Source organism: Balaenoptera ricei, chromosome 16 (genome assembly GCF_028023285.1).
Source record: "Balaenoptera ricei isolate mBalRic1 chromosome 16, mBalRic1.hap2, whole genome shotgun sequence".
In the NCBI taxonomy this organism is placed as follows: domain Eukaryota; kingdom Metazoa; phylum Chordata; class Mammalia; order Artiodactyla; family Balaenopteridae; genus Balaenoptera; species Balaenoptera ricei.
The window spans coordinates 117075018-117085665 of NC_082654.1; positions in this window are offsets into that span (position 1 = coordinate 117075018).

Genomic DNA, 10648 nt, shown 5'->3' on the forward strand with positions numbered 1-10648 from the left:
ACAACCAAAATTACTCTACCCGGCAAGGATCTCATTCAGATTTGATGGAGAAATCAAAAGCTTTACAGACAAGCAAAAGCTAAGAGAATTCAGCACCACCAAACCAGCTCTACAACAAATGCTAAAGGAACTTCTCTAAGTGGGAAACACAAGAGAAGAAAAGGACCTACAAAAACAAACCCAAAACAATTAAGAATGTGGTAGTAGGAACATACGTATCAATAATTACCTTAAACGTGAATGGATTAAATGCTCCAACCAAAAGACACAGGCTTGCTGAATGGATACAAAAACAAGACCCATATATATGCTGTCTACAAGAGACCCACTTCAGACCTAGGGACACATACAGACTGAAAGTGAGGGGATGGAAAAAGATATTCCATGCAAATGGAAATCAAAAGAAAGCTGGAGTAGCAATCCTCATATCAGATAAAATAGACTTTAAAATAAAGAATGTTACAAGAGGCAAGGAAGGACACTACATAATGATCAAGGGATCAATCCAAGAAGAAGATATAACAATTATAAATATATATGCACCCAACATAGGAGCACCTCAATACATAAGGCAACTGCTAACAGCTATAAAAGAGGAAATCGAGAGTGACACAATAATAGTGGGGGACTTTAACACCTCACTTACACCAATGGAGAGATCGTCCAAAATGAAAATAAATAAGGAAACAAAAGCTTTAAATGACACAATAGACCAGATAGATTTAATTGATATTTATAGGACATTCCATCCAAAAACAACAGATTACACTCTCTTCTCAAGTGTGCACGGAACATTCTCCAGGGTAGATCACATCTTGGGTCACAAATCAAGCCTCAGTAAATTTAAGAAAATTGAAATCATATCAAGCATCTTTTCTGACCACAACGCTACGAGATTAGAAATGAATTACAGGGAAAAAAACGTGAAAAGCACAAAGACATGGAGGCTAAACAATACGTTACTAAATAACCAAGAGATCACTGAAGAAATCAAAGAGGAAACCAAAAAATACCTAGAGACAAATGACAATGAAAAGACGAAAATCCAAAACCTATGGGATGCAGCAAAAGCAGTTCTAAGAGGGAAGTTTATAGTTATACAAGCCTACCTCAAGAAACAAGAAAAATCTCAAATAAGTAATCTGACCTTACACCTAAAGGAACTAGAGAAAGAAGAACAAAAAATACCCAAAGTTAGCAGAAGGAAAGAAATCATAAAGATCAGAGCAGCAATAAATGAAATAGAAACAAAGAAAACAATAGCAAATATCAATAAAACTAAAAGCTGGTGTTTGAGAAGATAAACAAAATTGATAAACCATTAACCACACTCATCAAGAAAAAGAGGGAGAGGACTCAAATCAATAAAATTAAATGAAAAAGGAGAAGTTACAACAGACACCGCAGAAATACAAAGCATCCTAAGAGACTACTACAAGAAACTCTATGCCAGTAAAATGGACAACCTGGAAGAAATGGACAAATTCTTAGAAAGGTATAACTTTCCAAGACTGAACCAGGAAGAAACAGAAAATATGAACAGAGCAATCACAAGTAATTAAATTGAAACTGTGATTAAAAATCTTACAACAAACAAAAGTCCAGGACCAGTTGGCTTCACAGGTGAATTCTATCAAACATTTAGGGAAGAGCTAACACCCATCCTTCTCAAACTCTTCCAAAAAATTGCAGAGGAAGGAACACTCCCAAACTCATTCTGTGAGGCCACCATCACCCTGATACCAAAACCCGACAAAGATAACACAAAAAAAGAAAATTACAGACCAATATCACTGATCAATATAGATGCAAAAATCCTCAACAAAATACTAGCACACAGAATCCAACAACACATTAAAATGATCATACACCATGATCAAGTGGGATTTATCCCAGGAATGCAAGGATTCTTCAATATATGCAAATCAATCAGTGTGATACACCATATTAACAAATTGAAGGAGAAAAACCATATGATCATCTCAATAGATGCAGAAAAAGCTTTTGACATAATTCAACATCTATTTATGATAAAAACTCTCCAGAAAGTGGGCATAGAGGGAACCTACCTCAACATAATAAAGGCCATATACGACAAACCCACAGCATACACCATTCTCAATGGTGAAAACCTGAAAGCATTTCCTCTAAGATCAGGAACAAGACAAGGATGTCCACTCTCACCACTATTATTCAACATAGCTTTGGAAGTCCTAGCCTCGGCAATCAGAGAAGAAGATGAAATAAAAGGAATAAAAATTGGAAAAGAAGAAGTAAAACTGTCACTGTTTGCAGATGACATGATACTATACATAGAGGATCCTAAAGATGCCACTAGAAAACTACTAGAGCTAATCAATGAATTTGGTAAAGTTGCAGGATACAAAATTAATACACAGAAATCTCTTGCATTCCTATACACTAATGATGAAAAATCTGAAAGAGAAATGAAGGAAACACTCCCATTTACCATTGCAACAAAAAGAATAAAATACCTAGGAATAAACCTACCTAGGGAGACAAAAGACCTGTATGCAGACAACTATAAGACACTGATGAAAGAAATTAAAGATGATACCAACAGCTGCAGACATATACCATTTTCTTGGATTGGAAGAATCAATATTGTGAAAATGACTATACTACCCAAAGCAATCTACAGATTCAATGCAATCCCTACCAAATTACCAATGGCATTTTTTACGGAACTGGAACAAAAAATCTTAAAATTTGTATGGAGACACAAAAGACCCAGAATAGCCAAAGCAGTCTTGAGGGGAAAAAAACGGAGCTGGAGGAATCAGACTCCCTGACTTCAGACTATACTACAAAGCTACAGTAATCAAGACAATATGGTACTGGCACAAAAACAGAAACATAGATCAATGGAACAAGATAGAAAGCCCAGAGGTAAACCCACGCATCTATGGTCAACTAATCTATGACAAAGGAGGCAAGGATATACAATGGATAAAAGACAGTCTCTTCAATAAGTGGTGCTGGGAAAACTGGACAGCTACATGTAAAAGAATGAAATTAGAACACTCCCTAACACCATACACAAAAATAAACTCAAAATGGGTTCAAGACCTAAATGTAAGACCGGACACTATAAAACTCTTAGAGGAAAACATAGGAAGAACACTCTTTGACATAAATCACAGCAAGATCTTTTTTGATCCACCTCCTAGAGTAATGGAAATAAAAACAAAAATAAACAAATGGGACCTAATGAAACTTCAAAGCTTTTGCACAGCAAAGGAAACCATAAAGAAGACGAAAAGACAACCCTCAGAATGGGAGAAAATATTTACAAACGAATCAACGGACAAAGGATTAATCTCCAAAATATATAAACAGCTCATGCAGCTCAATATTAAAGAAACAAACAACCCAATCCAAAAATGGGCAGAAGACCTAAATAGACATTTCTCCAAAGAAGACATACAGATGGCCAAGAAGCACATGAAAAGCTGCTCAACATCACTAATTATTAGAGAAATGCAAATCAAAACTACAATGAGGTATCACCTCACACTAGTTAGAATGGGCATCATGAGAAAATGAATAAACAACAAATGCTGGAGAGGGTGTGGAGAAAAGGGAACCCTCTTGCACTGTTGGTGGGAATGTAAATTGATACAGCCACTATGGAGAACAGTATGGAGGTTCCTTAAAAAACTAAAAAAAGAATTACCATATGATCCAGTAATCCCGCTACTGGGCATATACCCAGAGAAAACCACAATTCAAAAAGATACATTCACCCCAATGTTCATTGCAGCACTATTTACAATAGCCAGGTCATGGAAGCAACCTAAATGCCAATCCACAGACGAATGGATAAAGAAGAAGTGGTACATATATACAATGGAATATTACTCAGCCATAAAACCGAACGAAATTGGGTCATTTGTTGAGACGTGGGTGGGTCTAGAGACTGTCATACAGAGTGAAGTAAGTCAGAAAGAGAAAAACAAATATCGTATATTATCGCATGTATGTGGAACCTAGAAAAATGGTACAGATTAACTGGTTTGCAGGGAAGAAATTGAGACACAGTTGTAGAGAACAAACGTATGGACACCAACGGGGGAAAGCCACGGGGTGGTGGGTGTGGTGGTGTGATGCATTCGGCGATTGGGATTGACATGTATACACTGATGTGTATAAAATTCATGACTAATAAGGACCTGCTGTATAAAAAATAAAAAAATAAAAAGAATAATTTTCTAAGATTAACATAAGTTTCATTGAAATCTAAACCAAGGGTGCCACTCCACTGCCAATGCTCTGAGTCATCCAAGTCCCTGAGCTAAGGATTTTTGCTTAACTAGCTATTCTTGTTTTTGAACATGTTGGGTTTGCATATTTATATATATATTTTTTACTCTAGAGAGGCATGGATCCATATTTCATGGTGACTGAAGTTTATACAAGTTTAGATGTCTTATTTGAGAAAAAATAATATAAAATTATGGGTGTAAAATCAAGTACCAGAAACAAGAACAAGTAAAGAGCCCTAGAAGCTTAAGTTTCATTAGTTTCCTGGTAAATTCCTCTCATGATGTAGTGTTATTCTCCCCATTTTCAAGGTGAATCACTTGAGGACAAATAATTTAATATCCCCAAGATCACAGAACTAGAAGTGACAGAGATATCAAAGTCTTGTCTAATTTCAAAGCCCATATAATAGGGAAATAGGGTAGCCTGGAAAAATCTGTGGACTACACAGTTACAACAGAAAGTTCTATAAGAGTTCTGAGAGAAGGCTTTTGTAGATCCTGGAGTCATCAGGATAGACTTTCAGAGATGTGGTATAAGATCAACTTTGAAGAATAGGTTACATTTTTTGAGGAACCTTCATACTGTTTTCCATAATGGCTGTACCAATTTATATTCCCACCAACAGTTTAGAAGGATTCCCTTTTCTCTATATCTTCACTAACACTTATCTCTTTACTTTTTCATAGTAACCATCCTAACAGGTGTGAGATAATATCTCATTGTGGTTTTGATTTCCATTTCCCTGATGATTAGTGATAATTGAGCACCTTTTCATCTACCTGTCTGTTAAGTGTGTCTTCTTTGGAAAAATGTCTGTTTAGGTCATTTGCTCATTTTTAATGGAATTACTTGGATTTTTTATTTGTTTGTTTTTGGGATTTTGTTTGTTTGTTTTGCTATTATGAGTTCCTTACGTGTTTTGGATATTAACCCCTTATCAGATACATGGTTTGCTAATATTTCCTCCCTATCTGTAGGTTGCCTTTTCATTTTGTTGAATGTTTCTTTTGTTGTTCAGAAGCTTTTTCATTGAATATAGTTCCACTTGTTTATTTTTGCTTTTGTTACCTGAGCTTTTGGTGTCATATTCAAAAATAATTGCCAAAGCCAGTGTCAAGGAGCTTTTTCCCTGTGTTTCCTTCTAGGAGTTTTATGGATTCAGGTCTTATGTGTAAGTCTTTAATCCATTTTGAGTTGATTTTTGTGTATGAGTTAAGATAAGGGTCCAGTTTCGTTCTTTTGTGTGTAGACATTCAGTTTTCCCAGCACCATTTGTTAAAGAGACTACCCTTTCCTCATTGTGTATTCTTCATGCCCTTGTGGAAAATTAGTTGGCTATATGTGCTTGGGTTTATTCCTGGGCTCTCTGTTCTGTTCTGTTGGTCTATGTGTCTGTTTTGATGCCATTACCATACTGTTTTGATTACTCAAGCTTTGTGATATAACTTGAAATCAGGAGGGGTGATTCCTCCAACCCTGTTCTTTTTTCTCAGGATTGTTTTGGCTATTTGGGGTCTTTTGTTGTTCCGGATGAATTTTAGGATTGTTTTTTCTATTACTGTGAAAACTGCCAGTGGAAATTTGATAGGGATTATTTTGAATCTGTGTATTGCTTTTGGTAGTGTGTACATTTTAGCAATATTAGTTCTTTTAATTCTTGAATACAGTATATCTTTCCATTTATTTGTGTCTTCTTCAATTTCTTTCGTCAGTGTTTTATAGTCTTCAGTGTACAGATATTTCACGTCCTTGGTTAAGATTATTCCTAAGTATTTTATTCTTTTCCATGGTATTGTAAATGAGATTATTTTTTTGCTTTTCTTTTCAGATAGGTCATTATTGGTGTAAAGAAATGCATCTGATTTTTGTATGTTGATTTTTACGTCCTACAACTATACTAAATTCATTTATTAGTTTGAACCATTTTTTTGTTGATCCTTGAGGATTTTCTACATATAGGATTTTGTCATTTGTAAACAGAGGTAACTTTACTTCTTTCTTTCTGATTTGGATGCATTTTATTTTTTCTTGTCTGATTGCTCTTGATACTGTATGATCCAGCAGTTCTTCTCTTGGGTATATACCCAGAGGAAATGAAATCAGTACCTCAAAGAGATAGCCACATTCCCATATTTATTGCTGCCTTACTCACAGTAGCTATGTTATGGACACAACCTAAGTGTCTGTCAGTGAATAAATGGATAAAATAATTGTGCTATACATATAAACAATGGAATGTTACTCAGCCTTAAAGGAGGAGATCTTGTCATTTGCAGCAACATTGATGAACTTGAAGGACATTATGCTAAGTGAAATAAGCCAGACACATAAAGAAAATAACTACAGATTGTCTCCAACTTTCAGTGGTTCAATTTAGGATTTTTTTTTTTTTTTACATTATGATTTTGCAAAAGCAATATGCATTCAGTAGAAGCTGTACTTCAAATTTTGAATTTCAGTCATTTCCTGGGCTACCAATATACAGTACTATACACTCTTATGATGTTGGGCAGTAGCGTAGCATTGAGCCACAGCTCCCAGTTAGCCACAAGGGTAAACAACCAGTACACTTAAAACCATTCTGTTTTTCACTTTCAGTATAGTATTCAGTAAGTTACATGAGATATTCAACACTTTATTATAAAATTGGCCTTCTGTTAGATGATTTTGCCCAACTGTAGGCTAAGTGTTCTGAGCACGTTTAAGGTGGCTATGCTATGATGTCCGATAGGTTAGGCATATTAAATGCATTTTCAGTTTACAACATTTCAGTTTACAATGGGTTTATCAGTACGTAATCCCATTGTAAGTCGAGAAAGATTTGTATATGATCTCACTTATATGTGGAATCTAAAAAAGTTGAATACATAGAAGCAGAGAGTAGAAGGAATGATGGTTACCAGGGGCAGGAAGGTAAGGGAAATGGAGAGATACTGGTCAAAGAGTAAAAAGTTACTGTTATGTAGGATGAATAAATCTAGAGATCTAATGTACAGCATGATGACTATAGTTAACAATACTATATCAAGTACTGGAATTTTGCTAAGAGAAGATTTCAGGTGTTTCACCATTAAAAAAAGAAGGTAACTATGAGATGTTATGTTAATTAGCTTGACTGTAATTATCATTTCACTATGTATATGTGTATCAAATAATCATGTTGTATACCTTATATAAAAGTGTATTAAAATATACACCTTGTGTACAGTTGTATAAAGGTGTATTTTTATTTTAAAATTAAAAAAAGAATAGGTTAAAAATTGGCTAGATTCATTCAAAAAACATTTAATCCTACTCTGGAGGAGTGGATCTAAATATTGTGTCACCTCAATGTTATATTTATAATTTGGAAGACCCTCTTTAGAAAAAAGAATACATAATTGTAAATAAAATATTATGTATTGGGCCATGTAAGAGGACCATGCGAATGAGGGGCCCTGAATATTAAGCTTCATTAACCTTATGATAAAGCATCTCATTACAATGTAGAAGTACAGATTTTGTATGCAGTGTTCTGGTGGGAGGGGGCAGGAAAGCTGTGGAATTATCATACTGTGTAAGCTTGCTTGAAATTAGCTGGTGTTGACCACATGCAGAAAAATTATATTCTAAGTATTTTAAGAGACTTTTTGATATCCCTTTGTCATGTTGGGACTGTTGCCTGCATGTATTCATAAATAAATAAGAAAGTACTATTTAAAAAATGATAAAAAGTAGAAAGCCAAATAAACAGAGTTACAAATAAATTATAGTGTTAATAGCATAATGCCTTGCATATGTCGGTATTTTTTAGATAGTTTTATATTTATGTTCTGAAGTGTGATATGTAAAACTGAAGTATCCATATATAGGTTTCCTACAATAAAAGTGTTTTTAGTTACCTAGGTGGGAATAAGTAAATTAAAATTTGGCTCACTAACTAGTCTCTCCACATAGTTTCATGCAGCAGGCTTATTTTATACCCCAAACTGTTCTATCCATAATTTCTTTTATAAGTCACAACATAATGCTAATTGGATCCATTTATATTTAAAGTTATTAATTTATTTTCATTTTGATATGAATTGTGACCACTATTTTGCTGGAAGTTTTAGACTTGATAATTGATGCTCATTTTATTTTACTACATGGAAGTACCTTCATATATGTCAATTAAATGAATTTGCTTATAGCTTGATAATTTTTCAAGATTACTAATACACGGGGGGAACAAGGGTCATTATTAGAGAAAGGGAAAGAGAGAAGAACTCTTAGTTGGCATCCATCATGGACAGTATCTATTTCCCTAAGAAAGGATTATTTCATGCAGTAATTCCACTTCAAATGCATATCTTCCTCTGAGTTTCTAGTATACTACAAGATATTAAGCACAAAACACAGGCCTTACTGAATTCATATAAAAATAACAAAGGGCCAGGTAAATTGAAAAAAGCAGAGAATAGGATTATGCAAAGAAGTTGTGTTTGTTCTGTAGTCTTCGAAAAAGGAGCAGCAAAAGCAGTTCAGACCTTAAGTTTAATGTAAATTCTGCCTCTTTTCACACCATTTTTATGCCGAATTGCTGATAACTGACAAAATAAATTGATATGCCTCTTGCCTATTTTACCGGCCCCTGGGTGTCCTTGTAGAGTATTTAATACTATAAAATGGCAAAAATCAGGCATAAATGGTCAACTTTTAAGTAAATTAAAGTTGATCAGTTCTGTTTTTTGTCATTTAAGATTTTTCAAATCAAGAACAACAATATAATATCTCTAAAAATAATGGAACACACTGACCAGTCCCCTCAAGTTAAAGAGGAGCTTGAGTTCAAGAGAAGTTAAGTGACTTAGCTAACGAAGATCGTTGTCAGTAAGAGAGCTTGGACTAGATACTAAGCTTCTCTATTCCTACTGCACTACACCATGGTGTCCCAATTAGTTGCCCTATGGCAAGGAAATATAATCAGAAAAGAATTGAGTTCCTGGATATAAAGATATTTAATTTGGTCATGAGGTAATGGAAAGTACTGTTAACTAATAATACATGCAAGAAGCTTAAAATTGCACTTGAGAAAAATAGTGATAGCTAAGTGTGGAGTTGTAAGTGACTTTAGAGAGAATCTATTGCAGATCAGTTCTCTTATTTTACAAATGAGGAAACAATGAAGGTTAGGTGATTTGCCCAAAACAATACAAATAATTCTAGAGCAACTATCAGAAAGCAGCTGTAGTTACAGTGGTTAAGAGCCTACAATTTAATGCCTGCCTCCTGGGTTGAAATTTTGGCTTCTACATCAGTTATTTGACCTTGGGCAAATCCTGTAAACTCTTTTTATCTCAGTTTCCTCATCTGTTAAAATGGGATGATAATGATAATAATAATACTAATTCATAAATTTTATGAGGATTAAAAAATATATTCAGAACACTGCATAGCAGGCAGGTGTTCAATAAATGTTTCTATTGCTAAAAGATTTTGATTGAATGCTTTATTTAAATATTGTCTATTTTAGTTAACCAAAAAACCTTTTATACCTTGATTTGCCTAGTTATTGGGAGAACCTAGGCTAGACCCTTGATGTCTACAGTTGTCATCTAGTGTTTTTCTTTTCAATCATATAAAATTGTTTCTTTTGTTACAGATTTGTTTTATTACGTAATTATTTGCCAAGGTTTTTTTCAGTTTTACTCTCTGAATACTTTTAACATTTGAGTAGTGAAAAAAGTGAAAAACAAATTTATCTTATCTTTAAAACTTGTTTAACAAAGTGCACTCATTTTCTCATTGCCATTTTGGCTTTTATAAGGAGAAATGACAAAAGAAATCATTGGTATTTTATTTACTGTTTTTAGACCATGTATATATATTTTGAGTAATTTAACTGCACAAGAGATACCGAATGAGTTTCACTTTTTCATTTACTACTCATTTACTAGTGTTTCAGTTCAACTTTAGTGGAAGGGATCGCATCCATTTTAAAACTGATTAGACAATTTAATTTGGAATTTAACACTGGATATGGCCAAAAGAGATAAGCCCACAAATAGTGTGAAACATTAATCTTGTGCTGCTTCTTATGTCAGTGAAAGCCAGCATCTTGTGTTTCTGCTGTGAACTGGAGCATCCAGTGCTATCTGTGAAGGGTCAGCACCACAGAGATCAACGGTTTTCTTGGTTTTACACAAAACATCAAAACTCTGTAAAGTCCATGAGCATTGTAATTAAACTACATTAGGATTCTTTTGAATATTGGTGACTTGGACTTCAGAGTCTGAGGTTCCAGGGTGGTCATATTCCCCTGCTTTTGACCACATAGATAGCCTTTACAAAGAGGAAAAGTTTTCATTAATATTCAGGTGCCAGTGTTCCCTGTAGAATA